Source organism: Balaenoptera borealis (assembly GCF_965194805.1).
Source record: "Balaenoptera borealis genome assembly, chromosome: 2".
NCBI lineage: Eukaryota > Metazoa > Chordata > Mammalia > Artiodactyla > Balaenopteridae > Balaenoptera > Balaenoptera borealis.
The window spans coordinates 45,543,765-45,570,450 of NC_138867.1; the positions used below are offsets into that span (position 1 = coordinate 45,543,765).

Consider the following 26,686-nt stretch of genomic DNA (forward strand, 5'->3'; position numbering starts at 1 on the left):
TAAAGATGATGATATCTTCTCTTACCTCAAACATTAACAACCTTTCACCAAGAAATACCAAACTTTAAAAATATGTACTTATGTCATTTTTATAACTATACATTTTGCTATTTAATACTTAGGAGAAAACACACAGACACACAGACACACACACACGTTTTCATCAGCTTGTGGTACAAACCCTTAAAAGAATGTACACAGAACACCCTAGAGTTTGTTAAAAAAAAAAAAAGAGAGAGAGAGAAAGAGATTAAATTAAATACATATCAATTTTAAATGAATACTGATTCCTTTAAAACAGTAACTAGGAAGATACTTTTTCCAACAAAAACTCCTCTTTGAAATTATCCCTAGAGCTACTTCATCAGCGGCACATAACGCAGTGGCAGATAAAACTCATTATTTTATAATTACAACTCTCTTTAATTAAGAAAGGTGTTGGCGAGCTTACAAAATCAAAGCCACCCTTAAAAAGAATGATTAAAAAAAATTTGCAATTCAAAAGTGTTTTTTTTTTAAAAAGCATGGTAAGCAATGGCAGCATTACAGAAATACGTGACAAGCCTCCCAAGCAATGCTTTAAAGGAGACAAAAGTCACTTTTTTTTTTTATAATAAGACTTTTTTGTGAAATTTTTTTTAAAAAGAGGGAATTCCCTGGCGGTCCAGTGGTTGGGACTCAGCACTTTCACTGCTATGGCCCAGGTTCAATCCCTGGTCGGGGAAGTAAGATCCCAAAAGCTATGTGGCATAGCCAAAAAAAAAAAAGGAGAGAGAGAGAGAAAACAACCTAATCTCCAATCTCATTATAATGTTATCATTCTTCTTTCAGTTGAGTACACACACACATTTATACCATATATCATCACTCTTTGAATAAGTCATTTCTATTTTTTAAAAGATAATTTGTAAATTTTTCATATTAATAAACTAATACAAATTAATTGAAGAGGTCAGAAAACTCAGACGGGTATAAAGAAGAAATTATAACCACTTACTGTCCCACCAATGAGATTAATTATTTCAAAAACAAGTTTTGTATATTACCTTAAAAAGGATGAGAATGAAGCTGAGATGGCCCAGATGGCTGAGAAATAACATTCAAGAAAATTTGTATTCATCTTGTAGAAACTGAATACTTGGAGAGAAAATCAAGTTACAGCATTTTGTCTACAAGTCAGATCTCAAGTTACCAACGCCAAACATATAAGTGCCTTTGGCATTAGGGATTCTTAGCATATCATCTGAGAAGTAGTGCCTTTCCCAGATCAGAAAGCTGTGTCCCACAGAACAGAGCAAGCCAAGGGCTGTTTGTCTTTCCAGGCAAGTTAACCTGAGTAAAACAGAACAGAAGGTGCTATCAGCTTTCCCCTCTGGACTATAGAATGGGAGCCACTGAAAACTTTCATCCACTAGCCATGGCCAAATCCAACCAATCCTGCCAACACTCCAGAAGAAAAGAACTCTACTCTTCTTAAGGGCACCAAAGTTTACCTGTGAAGGCTGAGGTAAGGAAAAAAGCATTCTTGACAAATACCTTAGAGACTCCTGGAGTCTAAACTTAAGTCTACTCACTAATGATTGTACTTGTGAGCCAACAAAGGTATGTGGTGTCTGAATTCCTCCATCTATATTACCAGAAATCTGTATAACATCAACTGAATAGGCATTTCCTCTCTCCCATCTTCCTGCATCCCCTTGGCCAGGCTGATGTCTCTCCCCGGTGTCTCAGTCACTGAGCCGGGCGCTGACTCCATGGACCTGGAGCAGAATAGGACCCGTCTGGGTTGGAGAAGCAGGCTTGGGAGATATTAGCGTATAAAGCAGGCTGAAGTAATAGACTGGATCATGTCCTCAAGGAACAGCACGTAGAGTAAGAAGAGGAAAAGACCAAGACAGAGATCTGAGGAAGCCTTAAAGTCTGGCAGGACACGGTGACTGACAGAATGTAGGGGACAAGGAACAGGGACATGCACGATGGTACCCATATTTTGAATGCATACTATATTATCATTATTTGTTATAAAGTTCTATTTTATATTGAGTATCTCAATGACATTAGAACTTTGTCTTATTTATCTTTGGGTCTTTCTTAGTACCTGGCAGGTGCTTAATTGATATCTACAGAAGAGAGAATAGAGGAAGAAGGAGAAAATGGAAGAGATGGAGTGGGAACTAGGAAGACAGGAAGGAGGAAAGCAGACAAAGAGGCAATATTTCCACAAAGGTTCCAAGTCCACCCTGCTTGTGATAAACTTAGAACGTTGGTGACCAAGTCAAGCTCTGAACCAGAAGAGACACAGCAAAAAGCCTGGATATAGAACATTTGAATGCATGTCCTGCAGAACATACTGCCGGAGAAACTCAAGGCCAGCTCCAGGGAATCAGCCTCCAGAGCAAAGATGAGGAGCCCTGCTCCCACTCAGAAAGTACACAGTGTTTCTAGATCTACAAGAGAAAACAGTGGTAACTTCAGCAAGGTCAAGGCTGCTGAAGGCTTCTTCATTGGTTCCTTTGGCTGTTTAAAGAGGAAAGCAGTACAATAGATCTTAGGAACTCAGTTGGCCCAATACAAGGCACAAAAGACTTGGTAGCAACCACATAATATGTGTTTACAATAACCTGTTCACACTCTTGTATTGGCTTCCAGGAGATATGACCGTGAGGTGGCAGAATGGCGCTGGTTCACATGGCATTCATACCGCACTGATGGTTGGTTCCCCACAATGATGCCAAATGGCACTTCCCCAAATGACTGTGGTCTGCATCTTTTAAAAACTCCTATTTATTTTCTCCCAATGCAAGTTTATCTCCATTTGACTTTGTAGGTCCTTGAAGCTAATAAATTATGAAACTGCTTGCCTAGAAAAATATTTTTTATGGAAAGAATCAATTGTAATCTAGAGGAAACACTCACTGTCTGAATTCCAACAAACCTGTTCCATGATATGGTTGAGTTCTTGCACTCTGCCCAAAGCCAAGAGACATACCACGAATAGAAACAGTTCAAGGCCCTTAGTCCAACACGCCTGCACTATATTGCAAATTCAGCCCTCTAATAGGAAGGTGGGGTGAGAGACAGGGAGGGTCAGAAAAATCTTTTTATCTGACCATACTTGGAACTTTTTGTTTAGTCTGGAGAAACCCAAACGATACAGTTCTTAAGATTCTGTACTTTTTCACTTTGGCTGTTTGTGTATGCTACATGAACCAAAAAATCTGTCCAAGCACAAAACCCATTTCTAGAGCAATTTAAAGTTGGCTCATGCTAAACAATGAATTAAAATAATGTATTGCTTTTCTGTAGTTCTTTTCGAGTACAACATTAAGTCTCTGGGTACTTATAGGAATTTCCTTGACAAAACAGTCAGATAATACTCACCCCATTTTCCAAATGAAAAACTATTTGATAGACAGCCTAGAATAAGCCTATTCCTTTTGATGGAGTCCTCACTACCTGCCCAATTTTCCCCTCCAATTTCCATTCCATTCCCCCGCCTCCGAAGAATGGCCCTAAACACCACTCATTTCTTTGCAGCATTCATACACACATACACACACAGGCATGGATACCCACTGAATCGACTACATTTTCTTATTTTCTACAATCTTGATGCTCTGGTATTTGGGACACTAATCCTGGAGAGACTGCCCCTTCTAGCACTAGCTAATTCCAAAAGACAGCAAATGACCTCCCTGGAAGCAAGCCTTTAATAAACAAACCAACCAATTCAGAGTCTACACCCCTAACCATCTCCTTTATCAAATTCTCACACACCAAGCCAATAACCCCCCTGCCCAAAATCACCCCAAGGCCAGGTACCAGAAAATTAGGGACCACTCCTACAGCCCAGAGTCTACCTAAATTGTTCAAATTATTCAATGTACTTTCTCTGCCTCATCCATTCCTTCCCAGAAAAAAAAACCAGTAAAGGCTTTGGGCCATGCTCTGCCCTCCCCTCTCTGCCTCCTGATCAGCCCGGTTGCTTCCCTCTCTGTGGCCCTGCATGGCCTGGTGTGCTGTGCCTCATGTTTCTACAGATCTGCAAGTACAAAATTCTTTCTTTGTGACAATCATTTGTGCCTGTGTGTCTTACCATACCTGATTAGAAAAAACCCCAGGTACATTTTTAACACACCCATATTCTGAGAAAACCCAATAATCTAGGTGCTTTAGAATTCACTCACTTTTACTAGGCCACCTAAAAATAGAGGGACAATGATGAAAAATTCTAGTTGAAGGTTCTAATCCCTACGGAAGAAGGTATCCTCTAAGTCTCAAATCTCAAATCTCATTCTATCTGAGAATAAGAGTCCTTACTTTGAGTATGAGGCATGTGAACACAAATGTGTCTTTATGTAACTATTTATGCAATGGGTATACATGTGTTTATGAGCTTCCCAAAACCAGGCATGATAACTCACACTTTTTTGCTTCTGCTATTGCTCCAAGCACAGGGAAAGATCACAATGCATAAACAATATTTGACAGTGATTAAGACATGGCCACTGAAGTTGGCCATGGACCAAGCTGTGGATCTGTCACTTACTACCTTGAGCAATATATTACTTAAGGCTCAATTTCCTCAACTGTAAAACGAGCATAATGATATGACATAACTCATAGAGATGCTGAACAATTAAATGAGAATATATGTAATAAATTTAGCAAAATTCCTAGAAAATAGTAAGCCTTCAATAAATATTTTCTACTATCATCATTGTGATGGGTGCTTTAGAGTGATAGTTAAATAGCATTTAAGACAAAGTCTCTTCTTGTTATGGTAAAATAGCTTGTACCTATCCATCAGTTTAATTAGAAAAAAACAAAACAGAAAGGGAACATTTATTAAGCACCTTATGTAAGCCAGACTCTGAGCTAGACCCTTTATGTTATTTATTTTATCTAATCCTCACAACAACACTATGAAGTAATATCATATCTGTTTTACAGATGACGTGACTGAGGCTCAGAGAGACCGATATCCTCAAGATAACCCAACTTTTAAGTAGCAGAGTCCGGATTTGGCCAAAAATCTGCCCAGCTCCCAAGCCTACTGGTCCTTGTTGCTTCCTGAGTAGAACTTGAATCCAACATCCTTGGGAAGTTCAACTATTACAGGGATTCCTGGGAACTGGTAGAAAACAGAGATGATACAGTGATGTGCTCCTTAGCAAAGAGAAAGTATCCAGGATTGCCATTGCAAACCAAGAACACAGAATAGAGATACAAGCACTGAGGGAAAGTATGAAAAGACAGAAGTAGATGAAACAGGAACTGACAGAATTTAGAAAAGAAGTGGAAGAAAAAAATTATAGCATCACAAGAATGAAGTTCACATTGAATGTGTGTTAAGGAGATGAGTCCCTGATGCAAATACAGTAAAATAAATGGAGGATGTGGTAAGAAAAGTGAGTAAAACAAAATGGAAGTAAGCAGATGGTTAAGTTTAGAAAAGAAAGATGATGAATATGGAAGAGATGAAGGGAGAAGAAGAGAACCTGAAGAGAACCTGAAGAAGAGAACCCAAATAATGGAACAGTAAAATATGTCAAGATACAATTGAAAGTGACTTCTGCTCAGGTGGCAGCCCCCCAAGACAAGGCAGTCCTTGCAAGGAGGTCTGCCATTCTCGAGAGAGTTATATCAAACACAACTCTTCTAATCTAGCTCCATCAGCCAATCCTAGGAGTGCAACGTTTTGAATAATAAAATTGATTCTTTGGATATAAAAGCTATATATTTTCCCCCCAAAAAAGGAAATGTTTAAATTTACAAATTGAAAGATACATCTTGTCCCTAGGAAAAAAATATCACAGCACAATTGTTCGACTACAAAGATAAAAAAAAAAAAAAAAAAAGAATCATTTTAGTATCATGAAAAAAACTATCAAGTCACTTACAGAACGGGAAAACAAAAAATCAGTGCTAGAAAACAGTAAAGCAAGGCCAACAAAGTCCTCAGGAATTAAAGGTGTGACCTAAGAATTTTATTATCCACCAATAGAAATGTAAAAACAATGGGTAAACTTTTCTGAAAATGTAAGAGGTCAGTAGCTACAGTTTTTCATTTGTGGAAGTTACAAGAAACAAATATTACCCAACCAAAAGAACAGAAAGTCCTTGTTAAAGAACGGCTGGTTATTTTGTGTATTTGATCCAATTAACTGAAGGAGAACAACTAGAAAAAATGTGGGTATTTATTTACACAATAGAAGGTATATATAATTAATAACATTTTTAAGGTGAAGAAGAAAATATGTGTGATGACTTAACACTGAGTTTTGCCCTTTTTATCCAGAGTTAAAGACCCCAACCAAGAGTCCAAGGGATGGACCCTGGAAGCCAGGACCTAAGGCAAGAGTTGTAGGTAGCCCTTTCCCAGCAGGCTTCCGCCAAGACAAGAGAACTGTGGTTGGAGGGGCCTTATCAGTATTTGGATAATTGCTGCCTTAGGTTAGTTCCTGAGAAGCAGACCCTGAAATGAGGGTTCCTGTGCAAGTTAGTGATTTCTTAAGGAAGTGCACTCAGAAAATCTGGTAAGAGGTTAGGGGAAACATAACAGGGAGGGAGAAGCCAAGGGAGGATGAGATTTCCAGCACAGTCCTAGCCTCAGGCTGATCCCACCGGGAGCTCTAGAATATAAATTATATCTCAGAGTTTGTCCATTTTGCAGCAAGGGGGCTAGACTTTCATTATCCCATTCCATTCAGGCGTTGGCTCTCTGGCAAAGGGGAACGATATAAACCCCCACATTTCCAGGCACACCCAGATCCCTACACCTGTGGGTGAAGAGGCTTCAGCAGCCCAAGGGTGTTTCTCGAAGGAAAGCTGCAGGTGCAAACCACCCAGCCCACCAGCCCTGGAAGAGCCAGAGATAGGAGGGTGAGTGTGGAAGGGCAGCAGAAGAGCAGGGCTGGGAGCTGGTGGGGAGGCGGGCTGAGGCTCTGGGCACATGTGAGCCCCAGCCAGGCTCCAGCCAGAGAAGGGGAGATGTGTTTATTGTTAAGAGAGACTGATGTTTTGATTCTGTAGAAGTCCAGACTTTTTAATGAAAGTGAGGCATCTGTTAATACCAGAAAGTGACTAGAAAAACTAAGGGATTTACCAGAGAATTCATCCATGGGCAGGCAAGAAAACAACAGAGTAAATTTCAAGAGTCCTGGAAGAAGCAGAAATAAAGTTACTTTCTGTTTATACCCTATAAACTCCAACTCATTCAACAAACTGCTTACAAATAGGTGCTACCCACCCCATAGATATGCTTACAATCACACAGATTATCTCAGGAAAGCCATGCAACAAAACAGTAACAGCAGTTGCCCCTGGGGAAGGGAACCAGGTGGCTTTGAGGCAGGAGTGAGAGAAGATTTAAGTTATGCCTTTAAACTCTGACTATAAACATGTATTTTTAAGAAATAAAATCATTTAAAGTCTTTTAACTAGTAAGGAAAATAAAGCGAATAGAAAATCAAATAGGAAGGTAAGCTGGAGCCAGGCAAGAGTTAGTTTGTAAAACATATAATATAAATCTTATCAACTTGCTATGGAAGAGAAAACAAATCACACTCTGAGTTCTTGGCTACCAGTATGAAGAAAGTAACACCACTATTCCCAGCATCCATCAGATGAAAACAAACCATTTGTTCTGGAAAAACAAAGCTATTCCTAGAACTAAGATTAGAATTAAATTTCTCCTGTGGGTCCTCTCTTTTGGATCCTAAAAAGGAGTGAACATTTTCACTAACCTCACCATTATAAACACAGGGGCAAACTTAATAGAGTTGCCAATCTTATGATGTTTGTTATTATCAGCAATAAGAGCTCAAGGTGATATTGACCAGGATTATTATTGGTTTCATAGGCGAAGTAATGAAATCACAGCAATTATTTGGCTTTAGTAGGAGAGATGGGAAGAAAATTGAGGGGTCTACAGCACTGAATCATTAGGCTGCTGTTGCTTGAGATTCACTTAATCTTCTGAGTCAGATGCAACCAACTGTGCACCAAGGATTAAATGTCACCAGTGTTTGTCTTCAGATAATATTTGAGCTTTATGGCCTATTCAGTATGCAATGAATGAATGGTATGAACTCAATGAATGAATGGCACAGAATGTTCACCTAAATATTTTCACTGCAACTCAAAGTAAATGTGAATCACTTACCACTACACACCTATTAGAGTGGATAAAATTAGAAAGACTGACCATACCAAGCGTTAGCAAGGTTGTGGAGCAACTGAAACTCTCATACACCGCGGGTGAGAATGTAAAATGGTGTAACCACTTTGGAAAGCAGTTTGACATTTTCTTAAAAAGTTATATCAATACATACACCTACTGTATGATCTAGCCATTCTACTCCTAAGTATTTTACCCAAGAGAAAAGGGAAACTATGTCCATACAAGACTCGTACACAAATAGTAGCAGCTTTATCTGTAATAGCTCCCAAAACTGGGAGCAACGCAAATGTCAAATCAACAGCTGAATGGATAAATGAATTGCGGTAGAGCCACGATAGAGTCCTACTTAACAGTAAGAAATGAACTCTTGATACGTGCACCATCGGTGGTTATGTGGTTCTTATGTGGAAGGCACTTTACACTGTTTCATTTTAGCCTCACAGGCACCCTATAAGGTAAATACTATTCTGCTTTTAGAGTTGAGAAAACCGAAGCTTAGAGGTGAGCAACTCATCTGGGTTCACTCAGCTGGTGAGTGGCAGAGGCAGGACACAGACCAAGCCAGTCTGATGGAGAGTCCTCACACACACTTTGCTCAACAGGGAATGCTCTGGGTTCCTTAGACCCACCAGCCTCTTCAAGGTGAGGCAGTACCATCCAGGAGATGACCTCCAAAAATAAGAAGGGGTTCCGAGTTGGTGGGGAGAGGGTAAATTTAAAGGAGGAGGAAACTTTTTCCTTTTTCAGATAATGCCCACATGACTCACCCTTTCTTGTCACACTGCTCCAAATCCTCAGGTCTTACTCTTGATATGTCAGATTTGGGGACCCACTGGAATGCTCCCCAGGGAGGCTGCCCTTCTGTCTCAAGGCACAGGGCTGTACCACCAGCAGCTCCACCTGGGCACCTGGTACCAAAGCAAGCAGCAATTTGGTATTCTGTTACTGTTTACTTCTGCCTTAATTACAAGGTGGGGGAAAGAGTGCCTAAGGTTTGCCAAAAACTGGGTGATTTTTTTTTTTTTTTAAGTTCCTTCCTTTCTTTCTAGTTGTTCAAGTCTGTTGGGAAAGGCAAGAGGAACGATTTTGGAACTGAACTTGCTGCTGAGTTGCCAGGGTTTAGAGATCTCTGCAAAGGTCATTGTTTTCTGTAAAGGTCATTGTCTTTTCATGAAAACCCCGGCAAAGCATGCCAATGCAGGAAAGCCACCAGCTTGCCAAACGTCCGGTGTCCCAGTCACCTGCTCTTCCTGCCCTAGGAAGGATGTGGACGATCTCTGGAGTAAAGACATCAGATCGGTTTTGTTCCTTTCTTGCTCTTAAATCAGCTGCAAAATGCATGAACAAAGCACACACAGGACTATTCTCAGAGCCCTGTGCCGCCTCCTTGTTAAACGCCAGCAGCTGCTGGGTGTTGCACAGAGCAAGATAAGCAACATGACATTCGCGGCCATTTACATCCTGAGTGCAGATCATTGTGCTCTCAGCGGAATTTCTGAGGTTTCCAGCCCTGAAGAATACCCCACCAGTGAAAATGCGCAGAGGGGGTGAGGTCTGGGCAGGGGGTCCTGGGTGGGGTGGGGTGAGGGGTTCGCAGCAGGAGTGGCCAGCAGAATCAAGCAACCAAATCACGAGTTACTTGCTCTTGGGAAAAGCAGCTCTGCTGACAAGAGAATTAGGGCAGGATGATTTTGGCAAGCCGCGTGTTGTGTTAGCTGCACAAACTTTTTCTTTCCTCTTAGGCAGCCTCTTAATAATTGGGTGGGAGCTTCTTTTCACATTTCGTGAAGAGGCAATTCCTGTCAGATGTTTTTCAGAGGGGTTTCACCTCACGTTTGCCAAGCACACACAATTCCAGATGCAACTCTGAGTCTATTTAGTTTGAGAAGATTAGAGTTCGCAGCCATTGGCAGGATTTTTACTTTCCTGCTGGCCTCATAGTTTCTCACATTACTTTAAGTGAATCTTACTCTTACCTCCACATCAAGTCTTAATGAAAAATATGAGGGAGAGGAAAGGACCCAGAGAGTCACTGGGGCAACTGGCATCTCACTGGAAGCTGCCAAACCATGTGAGTGTGTCCTAATTGGAGACATTTCCCTTCTCCCAGTAGGTGCCTCTAATTTACCTCTTCATGGGCAGATATTAATTTTCATTCCTATGTGAGGCTTGTTGGAGGAAATTATTTCAATTACTTCCCTTCCATCTTCCTGCCTGTTCCAATAACCTCTATGTCTCATTATTGCAACTGCAATAATCCAGGCAAGGGATAATGGTGCTGGGCCAAGGTGGTAACAGTGGAGGTGGCAGGAGGAGAGTTTCTGGATATGAGTAGAGAGAGTTGCAGGATGGGGTTGGCTGAATGCTCTTGGTCTTGAAACTTCTGGTAAGGGAGTGGTCGTAGCAGTAAGCTCAGAGAGGCAGAAATGCATCTTAAATTCTGGCCCTTAGGCAAGGAGCAAAGGTCCCATTTATTGAGTACCTGCTATGTGCCAGGTGCGGCCTTAGGTACTTTCACAGAAACTTCCTCCTCACAAGTCTTTGTAGTAGTTTTGACTATTTCCACCTCACAGAACCTGTGTCTGTCGGACCCTAGAGGCTGTCACCCTGAGCCCCTTACGAGGGGCAGCCCCTGGGGGTATGCACAGTAGAGTGGCTCGGGGAGGATCCATGAGCACAGGAGGGCAGGCACCAGAGTGAGGGGGCCCCGACACCCTCCCTTCTGCCGCAGCTTCTCAGCAGAGCTCCAGGGTGGAGCTGCAAGACCCGGGTCTGACCCCGCACTAAGCTTCCTCAACGGGATGCAGGATGCAACTGCTGCGGCTGCAGCTGCCAGAGGCAGGAAAGCCAAGCAGGGAAAGGCGGGAGATCCCGCTGACCCTTCCAAACCCCGGACCCAGCTTTCCGGTGCTGACAGGGAGGGCACCACCCAGGCACTGCCGGCAACCCCCTAGGCAAAGCCCCTGAATTCACGTTTTGGTCTCCACAGCCCGAAACCTTCAGCTAGCCATCCTGGAGGAGTTCCGAGGTCTCTGTCTCCAGGCTGGCCAGGGCTGTTGGAGGAAATGGGCCCCTTCAACCCCAGTGCACCTGCACTGGGCGTAGTCTATTTCTCCTCTGGCTGCCAGAGCAACGGAAACAACAGTGGCCGCCGAAACCCCCTTAACACCACAGCCCAGGCTGACCCTGACCAATGGAAGCCAGGCTTTGCATCTTGGTTTCTCCCCTTTTTTTCCCACATACCTAAAAGTATCTTCTCTGAAACCAAGAACTTACCCAGTCCTCATACTGAGCTGAAACTGTTCTCAAAGCTTGATCTGCTGAGCTCTTCCTGGCATGCCTGGGTTTCACTGATTCCCAGACTCCAGGGAGAGGGTGGGAAGCCTGCATTCAGGCTTGCAGCACAATATCCATCTGGGGAAGCGTGCCCTGGAGGCTCCTCTTCGGAACCAATGTGCAAGCTGCTTTACTCCAAACCCAAATGAAGTGTGCAGCTTCCCAAGGTGTGGCTGCAGTGACTGACCCCAGAGTTCGTACCCCAACACATGTGGGTCTGACTACTGCCCTGACTAACAAATCCCATCCCATGAGAGGGCACGTCCACAGAAACTGCCCCCTCACAAGTAGGTCCAGCCCTTCTGGGGAGCATTAGTGTCCTCATTCCACATAAGAAAGGACCCACTTTGAGAGGACAAATGATTTATAATAATTTATGACACCAACTGACTTCTGTGAAAGTGACTGGGAAATGGACAACTTGTCCTGCCTGTTCATTCACAAATGGACATGACGAGCCCAAGACACACTTGCACTGAAGCAGAGTGTACGGCCCCAGCCTTGAAACCTGTGTATAAGGGGCATAACGGGCTCACATGTCCTCTCTCAGGCTGCAGCGAGAGGATGGAGACAGGACGCCAGGGTCCTTCCCCCCGTTCTGTTCGCATCCACCACAAGAACTACCTTGGACGGGGAGGGGGCAAAGCACCGCTGTGCTATTTCTTTAGTTCTCTCTGAAATCCCACAAGTTAGACAGAGCACTTCCCACACGTTACAAATAAGAAAATCCAAATTCAGAGAGGTCACGTGACTTGTCTGAGCTCATACAGCAGGCACATAGCAGAACCAGGACTTGAATCCAGATTTCCTATTCCACATTATTCTCCAGTGGCTTATTGAAAGGCTTACATAAGGGGCTCCGTTCCTTGGTTATTCCATGCAATAAACCAGGGCATATACACCAAGCCTTATCTTTTCAATTCTATTTTTAGCTCTCATTATAATGTACTCTGCACTTTAATAGGTACTTGAATGGGTGACAAAATAAGAGAGATTTTTACAGAAGATCAACTTTCAGTTTCTAGTCTGCTCACAAATTTTTTCAGAGAGCAGCTCCCGTACACAAAACACTTTGGATATTACAATACTATATGATACATACTTCCTCTACTCATCAAACTTGCAATGGGGCTGGGAATATAAGACATGGACCCAAATAACCACCATACCAAAGCAGATACGATCTGTGTGTGCCCCAAGAATGGTGCCCTGCAGAGTATTGGGAGGTCTAAGGGCATGAGACATAACTTCTGTCTGACATAATCAAGGAGGGCTTCCTGGAGGGGGTGACTTTGAAGCTGAGCTTTAACTGTCACATGGGATTTTAGTAGACAGAGAGTGATGATTTTAGCTTTTAAAAAATCTGATTGGACCTTGTATTTAAATTGTTATGCCCCCCAAATTTGCTCTAAGTAAAATAAGAATAATATTTCCCATATCATCCTGCAACATGTCCTTTGACAAGGAGCATCTCCCAGAAGAGAAAAAGGGCAGCGTCCAGAGAAATGGAACCCAGCAGCTCAATTCATCTGACTCTATCTATCCTAAGTCCATGCAGAAATGGGTGGCAGGTCTCCCCGTACACTGTGCCACCCTCTCTTCCCTCACTGTGGTTCCTGCCCACCTGCAGCAGCCAGCAACAAGCTTGGCACTGTTGTGGCAGGGAAGGGCGGGGGTGGTGTCCTTTGTTTATCCCTATTTCTCATTCTCCGTTCAGAAATCAGCAGGACACTTACTTCCCAAGATAGAGGAAGACAGGTCTTGTGCAAACAGGTGGTTCCAGGAACATTTCCCACAAGAACAGGGTTTTTCTTCCATCTTCTACTATAGCCTTGAAACTCTGACCCTTTTTTTTTTCATTGCTCTCCTGTATCTGTCTTTAATAGAGCAGATGACCAATGAATCCACAAAAGCAGTGTGCTACACTGTGGGAAATCTCAGGTTACTAACCAAGCATGGGATGTGTCTGGCTTGTACTTAAGCTCTCCCTGCTAGGAGAGCACTTCTCCCTCTCTCCATTCAACCTAGTTACCTCCTACCCAGCCCTTGAAACCCCATTCAAAGGGCACCCCTTCAGGGAAACCATTTCCCCTCCACACATCTATATCGAGGCCAGGCTTCCCTGTTACATATTCTCATTCTAGCTCTCCTTCCTAGTTTGTGGTTACTTTAGTGGGTATCTCCTATAGCAGATCTTAACCTCCACGAAGGCAGGTATCACCTAGGATTATCGTCATGTCTCACACATAGAAGGTGCTCTGCAAATAATTGTGGACCACATGTCCTGATGTAGTGATAAATAGAGTCAGACAGCCCTTCACTGGAATGCTAGCTCCAACACTTACTATTTCGACAATTAATTATACTCCCCATATCTCAGCTTCCCCTTCTGCAAAATGAGGATTAACAACATCTATTTCACAAGATTACAATGAGAAAAATATAGATAAGAGCATTTAGCTGGCACTTTGTGACTGCTCACTCAGTAATATTCATTTCTTCACCTGCCTTGTCACCTAACTGGCTCACCAGGGCTCCCAGGGTGCCTTTGACCTTGACCCTCAAGCCACACAAACCTTCCTTCATAAACGCCAAAGTTCACCCTAGAATTCAGATTAAAAATGCTCTCTGGGGCTATCTGAAGCTGAGTTGAGAGCTTCCATTCATCCTCTATGTCTGTCAGGATTCTAAGCTGCAAGCAACAGAAATCAACTCTTGTTCATTTAAGCAGAAAAGGAAGCTACGAAAAGCAAATGGGAAGCTCGGAGTTCCTAGGATGATGCGGAACCAGGCTCAAGCTCTCCATGAAGAACAATGCCCCAAATTGGGCAACTGGGCTGGTCCAGTGAGGCACTGCTGCCACCCACACGGGGCGCAGACCCTGCAACTGGTACTATGTATGTGGCCAGCACCGGACACTGGCTATGGAACCACAGTCCCCGTTGCCTCTAGAAACTAAACGTTCTGTGACTGTCGTCCCATCCTCATCAGAATGGAGTCCACCAGGTGCCTGTTTTTGCTCTGAGTGAAAGTCTAGGACAGGTACTTCTGATCGGGGGAGCACAGGTCAATGTGCCTGGAATCTAGCTGCAAAAGAGGCTAAGAAAACATGATGTGTCATGTTCAGCTTCTCTATGAGAGAATACTCTGTCTTGTCAGGTCGGGATTTCCCCCCAACAGGAGACGGGCTCAATCTCTGAACATAAAAAAAATGACAATTGCCTGGAATCTGCCCACCACCTGCATTCTGGATTTCTCCATACTCTACCCTAGCTAGCCTCGTGGATTAAGCCCCCCGACTAACTGCTCCCCACAAACAAGCATTTTCTAGTTTTCTCCTTCTTGCCACACATCCCTGTTGATCTAAAATACTTCCATTTTCTTAACTCCTTCCTCATCCATTTATATCAGTCCTCTCTCTCCAAAGTCATAGGCCCAGCATTCTACATGCATGGAAGCCACAGTCAATCCATCCCCCAGCTCAATTCATCTTTATTTCTAAAGTTTAATTTATTTTAGAGTTACTCTCAGCCTATAGGGAATAAGGGCAATTTCATGTTTACATAGTATTTTAGGCAAGAGTTCCTCCTCTCGTGTGGTCACCTATGACAATGTCTGAAACAGCCAGTCTTGGTCAACATTATGCTCTTAATATGGTCCCCAAAAAAGTATTCTTTGGGCAAATGAATTTGAGAAAAATTCCCCTATGAAAGTCACAAGGCACACTAGCCTATTAAAGGCTCCAAGAAGTCATGAAATAAAGAAATCTGTTGAAATTTTCAACCCAATACTTCTGAAGTTTATTTGACTACTGCCACATTTTTACTGTTATCCTCACAACATCTCTTCACATCTATAATATGCTGCAGTAGAGATTCCTTGAGATCTACTCAGAAGATTCTGCAAGCTTCCTTTTTCTCGTCTGTCCTGCCTCCCTAAGTAAAATTATCCCAAAGTAAGTGAATCTTGACTGAGCTTGGAGAAGGGGAACGAGGACGATGCAGGGAGGCATAACACTTCCCGCTCAGAGTGTGGTCCATCGACCAGAAGTACCAGCATCACCTGGGAGGTCCGGGAAATGAGGATCTCAGGCCCCATCCCAGACCCAGGAAAACAGAATCTGCATTTTAATAAGATCCCCAGGTGACTCCTGTGCACAGTAAACTTTGACCGATATTGGCATAGGTAACTTCTACACCTGCAAACTCCAATTCCAAGGAATGAACATTTAAGGAACTCCACTACCACCCAGATTCCCTCACGTAGATAAATGTGTCTATACCCCCAGGGGATCTGGTTCCTCCCTTTAGCATTTTACAGAGCTCAGCATTCTTTCACAGGGATTGCCTACACCCTTTGGGATTCCGGGACTTTAAGGAAAACAACATTTTGTGGTTTGGCCACAGAGAAACTGAGCTGCCTTCTATGATCTTCTTTAAAATATCCTGTAAGAGGCCCTGGCCCCCGGCACTGAGGGGTGTGCCATCCATACCACTGTCTCCGAAGGTTGCTATTGTAGCTAGCTGCACACCACATGACATTTAGAAATTCAATTCTGCAGAGCACAAAAGGAATTATAAAAAGGTACTACATTAGTATTCTGCAAAAACTAGAGCCTCTCAACCACCAGCAGGTGTGTTAAGATATGGTGGATTTTTTAAAAATGTAAACTATAAACAGAACCAGTTTTGGCATCTGGACCTTAGACTGCCTGACACCTCGTTCACCTGCCTTAAGTTACAAAAGGTCTTACTACTTCCCATAAGGCCCTGCTTTCCAAAGTAGGAGTCCAAGGGATTTAGAGTAAGGCAGACCTGGGTTCAAACACTGGCTCTGCTACTTACCAGTTCAGTGGCCCAAGCATTTTGCTTTACCTCCCTCAGCTGTGGATTCCTCCCTGTAAAGTGGAGCCATGAAGACAAGCTTCATGGAGCTGTGTAATGAGAACTCCATCAGGTAAGTGTGGGGAACACCAGCACAGCGGCTTGCTTGTGTCAAGGGCTCCAACCGCACTGGACCCTCACACGCCCTCTCTCCAAGCCCACTCACAAGTGTCAGCCCAAAGCTTCCCTGCCCGCAGTCCTCCAGCCTGAGGGGACCATCCTCCTAACCCCACAAGCTGTGGAAATGACAGCGTGGATCCTCTCCCACTCCCCAAACGCCCCGCCTTCCTTTACCCTCCCGCTTCCCACAGGCCACAAGCTCTACAAGCTGCCTAGAGCTTTAGCAAATTTCTCTCTTCACCTTCCCAGCAGCCTGCGGGGCCTCTCCAACCTGTGAAGGGCTTGGGGAAGGAGGCAGAGGAAGGGACCTTGGGAGGAAATGGGAGAGGAAGGGCTGGAGGATTCCCTCCTCCAGAGACCTACAACCTGGAGTCTATCCCCACTGCTTCTGAGCATAAGGAAGGAAAAGGAAAATCCTGCATGCTTTCCTCTTAAGTCATGGGAATAAGGTAAATAATGAACCTGCTTTCTTCTGTTTAAACTTGAGGCTGGTAGAAGTTGATTCTACTAACCAATTCTCACACATGAATACAGATGCCATCTTTGGGGGGGGGGGCGGTCATATTATGATTTATAATAAATATATATTTGATCTTCTTCCACTGTTCCTGGCACAGAGTTCCTAAAACGTTTCAAATCTCCTAAGTGATGAGAGCTAAAATGATATCTTTTGTTATGTTACCGAGGTGACTCAGTAAGGACCTCACCTAAGGATGGGGGCTGCTTGCCAGGAGAACCAACCAAGTGATTAGAGGGTTGAAACTTTCAGCTCTATCCTCCCTGACCTCCAGGGAGGGGAGAGGGGCTGGGAATAGAGTTCAATCAATGGGCAGTGAATTAATCAAACCAATGGCCAATGATGTAATCAATCACGCCTATGAAATGAAGTCTCCATAAAAACCCACAAGGACATTGTTCAGAGAGCTTCCATGCTGGTGAACAGGCAGAGCACCCCACCCTCACCTCTCACCCTCTGACACACACATACTCATTGGAAATTGGAATCATTTTAGGGGGGATAAAGAAAAATTATTTGCAAGTCACTCACTCATCCTGTGCAGAGAAGAGACAGAGATATGATAATTGGATAATTGGACTCCAAGTGACATGTGGACTGAGGCTGAAAAAGACCACAGGCCACCGACTGATACTTGTTCTAGATCTACTTGTGGGCTTATTGTCAGTACCAAAGGACACTATTGCTAGTCACTCCAGATACGAGTATTTCCCAGAAAGATAACTTGTTCTGTGGACCACGAGAATGCACATTAGCAATACTAACAAGGTGAAGATGATTAGTGTTACTAAACAGCAAGTCGTATGCTTAAAAGCATTGAGTAGCAAAAATGCACAGTAAGACCTTTTTCTGAAATATGCTCTACAAATAACGATATTTTAAATAGTCAACAAAATGATTTTTAAAATTCAGTAACAGTTCTCTGTTTCTTAAAGGACTTGAAGGAGGCCCACTTCCTACATCCAGGGCTCAGAATGAGCCACCAAAGGATTTAACGTAGGTCCCAAACAGGGGACCTATCCATAGCCGCATCTCATATAGCTACTCAAAGTGTGGAGCATGAACCAGAAAGATTGTCATCACTGGAGCTTGTCAGAAATGCAGAGTCTCATCACAGACTAGAAAACAAATTTATGGTTACCAAAGGGGTGGACTCTTGAGGCAGGAACAGTCAACTCACATGCCTATATACCCATGGATCCACATGGGCCCTACAAGAAGCCTACAATTGTGTTCTAGGGCTCACAAGGCCTGTGAGGTAAACTTGTCTTGTTCTTTATGGCCACACTCATTAACCTTCAACCATCAGCCGTATCATAACATGGATGTGCTGGAAAATGCAATGATAACCGATTGTGCAACATCAGTGAAATGGAATCATGGGATGAAAAAAGAGGAGGGAAGAGGAAGGGGTATTTTACAACTTCTATAGGAATCAGGACCAGTAAGATGTGTGGAGTTTCAGGCTTGAGGTAGGGATGGAAAAAAGTAGAGAGGGGTTAACAACAAAAATTGGCCTCTGGCTTTCATTGAATAAATTCAAACGTGTTCTTAAAGCCCTTTGACTTTCTGAATATTTCTGACAATTTATGATGAGAGTCTTTGATGAAGTAGTTTAGACTAAGCAGAAGAATGTCTATACCAGAACATTTTTATCAGATTTTTAAAAATGCACCCAAAGCTTGTGTGCAACATATTAAAACTGGCATATTTATTTATAATGTGAAAGCAGACCAGCTCAATCTGTGTCACCAACAGTCTGCCTCCAGCTGTGCTTCTTTGCCCCCATTTTGCCACTTTGACAACAGCTAGAAAAATTACAGTAGTGCATTAGCAGGGTTCTACTTCCAAATCCTGCAGTGAGAGAGATAGCTAAACTTCACAGAAATATGCGAAAAGACTGAATATTCCCTTTTAGAAAGGCTGATGACGGTTTCTAACTTTTTGAGGAGTTTATTTACATGGGAAAAAGAACTTTAAGGCATTAAAAAAAAACTCAGTGGTACTTATCCAAATTTTATCTTCCATCTGCATTCACATATCTTCCACTTTAAAATCCTCTCCTAAAATTTCCAGAAGAAAATCGAATCTCCGATTCTGCTTCACCCCCACTGGAAGAAAAAGCAGGCTTCTAGGGCAACAGCCTTGAAAGGCCCCTGACTTGGATAAGAGGAAATAAACAATGTAGAGTAACCTATACCATTTATATGGCCCTTCTCCTTTATGAAGTCCTCTAATATACATCATCTGAAGCCTCTGAAGAGGTATGAATTGTGTTTAATTAAAGCCTGGGTGATGGAAGTGAATAGAAAGTTATTTTGAGGTTGTTCACACATCTTCAGCCCCTGTTATCAAGCTTTCAGAGCTCTATTCTAAAAAGTTAGGGGGTGGTAGGAGACAATGTCTCTTCTCTAGCAGCTGCCAGAGATTACTGCCATCAGAGTAATTATCACCAGATAATTGTCCCCTTTCTTCCTTGCTGATGGGGCAGAATGGGAACAGAGACTCATCTGAAATAGATTTTATACTTCCTGAATACAAGCTGGATAGCTCAGGTCAGTGGGCACCCACTGAAGGATTTCCACATCATGCCTTAGAGGAAATTAAAATTCGTCTCATACAAAAGGAAAAACCATCAAATGTCACCTACTTGAGGTTAACCAGATTTCTTGAAGTTGAGCAACTGTGGTTTCAGACTGGAATAAGTGCCTACTTTAGCCTAAAAATCCTCTGCTGAGAATGATTTCAGAAGATGGTAACAAGAGGAGCATTTTCTGGTGCCCTGAACTTTGAGGCAAGCACCTGGCTTACCTCTGTAGTGGTATTTGTGAAAAGACAGCGCTAACAACCCCTAACCCTCCCTGCCTTTATGACATTCACAGGGAGGTTATTAAAATTGTTTACTTGGCTGGTCTCTGGAGCAGTCACGAAGTCCAAATTCTTTAAGGGAGTCCTCAAAGTTGTCATAGGACTGAAGATAAGATAGGCTACAGCATGAGCGGACAGTTCTGCAAATTCGATAGTGTTACTTTCAGGCTCCCGTCTACCCAGGAATGCCCTAGACTGCTCTATGATGAAATGTTCCATACAAACACATATTTATGGGCAATTCAATGCAGGTTGGTGGGCAAGAAGAAAGTAGAATAGATTATCATCAGAATCTTTACAGTCTGGTAATGTGAAGGTGGGAAGGTGGCCATCTCTTTATTCTCTCTCATTGATGGGCTTTAATCTCACTCAATAAACCTGCACTACTGCCTGATGTATACCAGACAATGTGCTAGGGGCTAGGGGTAGGGAGGAGCCTGAGGGAAGCAAGATAATCTCTCTGCCCTCAGTGGGTTCACAGTGCTGTTCCTCATTCTTTTCTAAAGGAGGAGGAATGGCAATAAGACTTCTGAATTAGCAGAGTCACAAGATCAGAGTTTGAGATTTGGTTTCACCACTTGCTAGCTATTGACCTTGGGCAGGTCACTGACCTTTTCATGCCTCAGGTTCTGCCTCTGTAAATTAAAGGTAATGATACTCTGGCAACCTACCTCACAGAATTCTTGTGAAGAGTAAATGAAATTAAATATGAAAAATCTTTGCAAAGCATTATGCAAACGTCAGCATTATTATAATCATGGGTCACAGTGAAAGAGCTATTAGATTCCTAAAAACAATGCCACCTTCTACACGAACAATAACCCCCCAGCAACTCCCATTCTGTAAATCCCCTAAAGTCAACACATGGGAAAAGTAAGTCTGCTTTCCTTCGAAGGCAAGGGTGTATCATAAGTATTTGTATTTATGTTTGTGTTTCAAAACCTAGTGTCAAGAGTACAGTAGGTGCTCAGAAAATATTGAAAAAACAAAAGTGCTGTGTGGCTCGATAGTTAGATTAGACAAAAGGAACTAAAGAGGCCACTCTGGCCACTACTGGTAGGAAAACGGGGCTCAGAGCCATACATCTTAATGGTCATAATTGGTCAACTTGTCTTCTTATATAATCATGTAAATATGTCAGTAGTAATAGTAAATTTGAAATTGTTTACTGTAGACCAACCATAAGGTAAGGGGTTCTTCCCCTCCTCTCTCACCATAACAAGACTCCTTGCTAGGAGCTTTGGTTGCTGCTTACCTTTCACCTAGATTGTAAAATCATAGTCAGTAGCCTATAGAAAGGGTTTGAGAAAAGTACAGAACCATGAATTCTTAGCTAATTGGAAGCCAACTTCATAGGTATAAAGTTTAAGTAGGAAAAGGATTCAGTGTCAGAGTCTAGCTGGCCTAGAATAAAATTCCCTGCATGTAACCGTGAAACATACACCTCTAGCTGGGGGATTGAGCTCAATAGACCAAGTGCTCCTTATAATAAGTCTGTCCCCCCTCCTACGGCCAACAGCCCAGTTACATGTGTGAGAGGATCAAGCATGCCCTGCCATCTTAGCACTAAAATTTATGACAGCATCTGAGCAGAACTCCCAAAGTGCAGAAACCCAGAGCATGGGTGTGGGTCAGACAAAACATGTGGCCCACACAGGCCCCTCACTCCCCTTGCTCAAACCCAGCTTACTCTTCCCCTCCGCCACTCTCCACAGGACAGGTTTAAAAAGGAAAACTTATCTTGAAATCAAAGATACTCATTTAGACTTCAACAAAAGTAGCTGTTTTTGAGGCGACACAGAAAAAGAAACAGCTTAGGACAAGGGAAAGGAAGCATATAAACAGAACTTAGACCCCAAAAAGCTTCAATTAAAAGGATTTTCAGAAAGGCTCTTACCTTCTCTTCTCTATAGAAGCCAAAACAACCAAATGTGCTGAATCAAAGCTCTGCCCTAAAGAATATATTCACATAGGCAGGCCCTTCTGGCCAGCCCTGAATACAGCCTCTCCAGACCCAATCATCTCATCTGGGATCACAGAATTCCAGGAGCTATTCAGGATGGCTTGTCACCACCCCCCCCCCCCCCAGTTTTATAGGTGAGGAAAGAGGCATATGGTGAAGACTTGCCCAAGGTCCCAGAAATGGTGAGTTAGAACTGAGATCTTCCAATACAGTCCACCTACTTCTGCAGGCAAAAAATCAGTGAAAAGTGTTTTGTTTTATTTTATTTTTGCCTTAGGAAGGACCTGGCTTCCAAAGAAACCACCTCACCAATTACCAAACTGTCAAACCCAGAGGAGGGATTTGCCATTATTTTTCAATCTGTGCACCAAAAGTGCACCTAATAGAATACCTCAGAATTGATTCCAGGAATAGATCTCGTAACCAAATAAAGCACATTCATAAAGGGACACATAGCAGATCCCTTCCATTCTGCCTGTTGGCCTTCTCCCTTCTCTTTATCACAGGTCTCTGGCTTTGGGAGAGTGCCACGCCCAGTCACAAGACTAAGGATGTGCTAAGACTTTGTGTTGACAGATATTTAGAAGAACACTAGTTTCACAGTTTTGCCCTGTGTTTCAGTTGAGACAAGTAACACAGACACACTTTTACTAAGAAATGAATATAAAGCAGCTAAAACCAGACAAGTTCTAGATCACTGGGGCTTGAGACCCAAGTCTAAGACAGTGTTCCTAATTGGCATGGAGTCCCAGATCCTCTCCTACCCTTTGACCCCCCTCTCTTGCATTCTGCCCAGATATGGACCAAGTGCCCCCACCGATCCAGGCTTTAAATTCTCCTGTGCCAGGTGATAAATGCCTCTTCCTCACCCCTCTCCTGAAGATTTCTGTGGCTGTGAGTTTGGAAGCCCTTTCTTCCACTATATCACGTTCCTCTTCTGGTCATTTGGTCTGAAACAGAGCCTCATTCTAGTCCTCAGTGAGTTCCTTCACCTACTGGTCTAAGCTTGAATTTCTACTTCTCTACTCTGAGCCTCTCTATAAGGCATCAACTCCATTTCCTGTCCAGAAGTAGAATTTCACTCTGCCCCTGTTCAAAAGCTCCACAGAGCTTCAGACTCATCCACAGAATCCTGTTTTATGTGCCTCTCCAGCTCATTTGTTTGAAGAGCAAAGGCAACAGGTTCTGTTTATTGATCCTTGTTCTCACTGATGGCCTAGTCATCGTCTCTAATGCTTTTTAATTTTTAATAGTCTTTGTTTGGTTTCCCCTGTAGCACTTCACTATAGCAAGGATTTGGGTGAAGTCATTTATTTGGCTGTTGATCCCAGTAAAGCATAGTGAGGGAATGTGAAACAGGGAAGGGAAGAAAGTTAATAGAGTGTGTTAAGAAGCTGTAGTTACCCCAAATAGCCAAAGCAATCTTGAGAAAAAAGAACAAAGCCAGAGGCATCATGCTCCTTGATTTCAAACCATATTACAAAGCTATAGTAATCAAAACAGTATGGAAGGAACACTTCCGAATTCATTCTTTGAGGCCACCATCATCCTGATACCAAAACCAGACAAACATATCACATAAAAAAAGAAAAATACAGGCCAATAGCACTGATGAATATAGATGCAAAAATCCTCAAGAAAATACTAGCAAACTGAATCCAACAATGTATTTAAAGGATCATACACCATGATCAAGTGGGATTTATCCCAGGGATGCAAGGATTTTTCAATATCTGCAAATCAATCAATGTGATACACCACATTAACAAATTGAAGAATAAAAACCATATGATCATCTCAATAGATACAGAAAAAGCTTTTGGTAAAATTCAATATCAATTTATGATAAAAAAAAAAACTCTCCAGAAAATGGGCAAAGAGGGAACATACCTCAACATAATAAAGGCCATATGTGACAAACCCACAGCTAACATCTTACTCTACAGTGAAAAGCTGAAAGCATTTCCTCTAAGAAAAGGAACAAGACAGGATTTCCACTCTCACCTCTTTTATTCAACATAGTTTTGGAAGTCCTAGCCACAGGAATAAGAGAAGAAAAGGAAATAAAAGAAATCCAAATTGGAAAAGAAGAAGTAAAACTGTCACTGTTTGCAGATGACATGATGCTATACACAGAAAATCCTAAAGACACCTACCAGAAAACTACTAGAGCTCATCAATGAATTCAGGAAAGTTGCAGGATACAAAATTAATATACAGAAATCTGTTGTATTTCTATACACTAACAATGAAATATCATAAAGAGTAATTAAGAAAACAATCCCATTTACCATTGCATCAAAAAAAAAATAAAATACCTAGGAATAAACCTACCTACAGAGGCAAAAGACCTGAAATCTGAAAACTATAGGATGCTGATGAAAGAAATTGAAGACCACACAAATAGATGGAAAGATATACCATGTTCTTGGACTGGAAGAATCAATATTGTTAAAATGACCATAGTACCCAAGGCAAACTACAGATTCAGTGCAATCCCTACCAAATTACCAATGGCATTTTTCACAGAACTGGAAGAAAAAATTTTTTAATTTGTATGGAAACACAAAAGACCCTGTATAGCCAAAACAATCTTGAGAAAGAAGAACGGAGGGGGAGGAATCAGGGGCCCTGACTTCAGACTATACTACAAAGCTACAGTAATCAAAACAGTATGGTACAGGCACAACAACAGACGCACAGATCAATGGAACAGGATAGAAAGCCCAGAAATAAACCCATGCACTAATCTATAACAAAAGAGGCAAGAATATACAATGGAGAAAGGATAGCCTCTTCAATAATTCGTGCTGGGAAAACTGTAGAGCTACATGCAAAAGAATGAAATTAGAACATTCACTAACACCATATACAAAAATAAACTCAAAATGGATTAAACACCTAAATGTAAGACCGGTTACTATAAAACTCCTGGAGGAAAACATAGGCAGAACACTCTTTGACATAAATTGTTGCAGTATTTTTTTTGGATCTGTCTCCTAGATTAATGGAAACAAAAGCAAAAATAAACAAATGGGACCTGATTAAACTTAAAAGTTTTTGCAGAGCAAAGGAAACCATCAACAAAATGAAAAGACAACCTACAGAATGGGAGAAAATATTTGCAAACAATGTGACTGACAAGGGATTAATCTCCAAAATATACAAACAGTTCATGCAGCTCAATATCCAATAAACAAACAACCCAATCAAAAAATGGGCAGAAGAGCTAAATAGACATTTCTCCAAAGGAGACATACAGATGGCCAACAGGCATATGAAAAGATGCTCAACATCACTAACTACTAGAGAAATGCAAATCAAAACTGCAATGAGGTACCACTTCACACCAGTCAGAATGGCCATTATCAAAAAGTTTACAAATAATAAATGCTGGAGAGGGTGTGGAGAAAAGGGAGCCCTCCTACACTGTTGGTGTGAATGTAAATTGGTGCAGCCATTATGGAGAACAGTATGGAAGTTCCTTTAAAAACTAAAAATAGAGTTATCATATAATCCTGCAATCCCACTTCTGGGCATATATCCAGAGAAAACCACAATTTGAAAAGATATTTACATTCACCTCAATGTTCATTGCAGGACTATTTACAATAGCCAAGACATGGAAACAACCTCAATGTCCATCACAGATGAACAGATAAAGAATATGTGATATATATATATGAGATATATATATGTATATATATATATATATGATATATATATATCATATATATATATATACACATCTACATTCACATATACACAATGGAATATTAGCCATAAAAAGAGTGAAATAATTCCATTTGCAGAAACATGGATGAATCTAGAGATTATCATTAAGTGATGTAAATCAGAGAGAGACAAATATCATATGATGTCACTTATATCTGGACTCTAAAAAAATGATACAAATGAACTTCTTTACAAAACAGAAGCAGACTCACAGGCCTAGAAAACAAACTTATGGTTACCAAAGGGGGAAGGGGAGGGGAGGGATAGATTAGGAGTTTGGCATTAACATATACACACTACTATATATAAAATAGATAAATAACAAGGACCTACTGTGTAGCACAGGGAACTATATTCAGTATCTTGTAATAACTTACAGTGGAAAAGAATCTGAAAAAGAATATACATTATATATATATATATATATATATATATATATATATATGTATAACTGAATCACTTTGCTGTATCCCTGAAGCACTGTAAATCAACTACACTTCAGTTAAAAAAATACATAAGGGAATTCCCTGGTGGTCCAGTGGTTAGGACTCTATAATTTCACTGCCGAGGGTGCAGGTTCAATCCCTGGTTGGGGAACTAAGATCCTGCAAGCCTTGCAGCCTGGCCCCAAAAAAAAAAAAAACAAAAATTGAAAAAAAAATTTGTTTAAACGTGAAAAAAACCCAGTATGGTACTAGCATTAAAGCAAATTAATAGATCAATGGAACAGAATAGGAAGCCCAGAAATAAACTCATGCATGTATGGTCAACTTATTTATGACAAGGGAGCCAAAAATATACAATGGGGAGAGGACAGTCCCTTCAAAAAATAGTGTTGGGACAACTGGACAACAAAAGAATGAAACTGGACCACTATCTTACACCATACACAAAAGTTAACTTCAAATGAATTAAAGATTTGAATGTAAGACCCGGAACCATAGAACTCTAGAAAAAAACATAGGTGGTAAGCTCCTTAACATCGGTCTAGGCAATGATTTTTTGGATTTGACATGGAAAACAAAGGCAACAAAAGCAAAAATAAACAAGTGGGACTATATCAAACTAAAAAGCTTCTG

At 41.9% G+C, this 26,686-nt stretch overlaps 1 protein-coding gene across 1 annotated transcript in view; it reads right to left on the reverse strand.

Annotated features, from left to right (window-relative positions):
- Positions 1-26,686, reverse strand: part of ANKRD55 (ankyrin repeat domain 55) — a 502,662-nt gene that overhangs the window by 398,960 nt on the left and 77,016 nt on the right. The window lies entirely within an intron of this gene.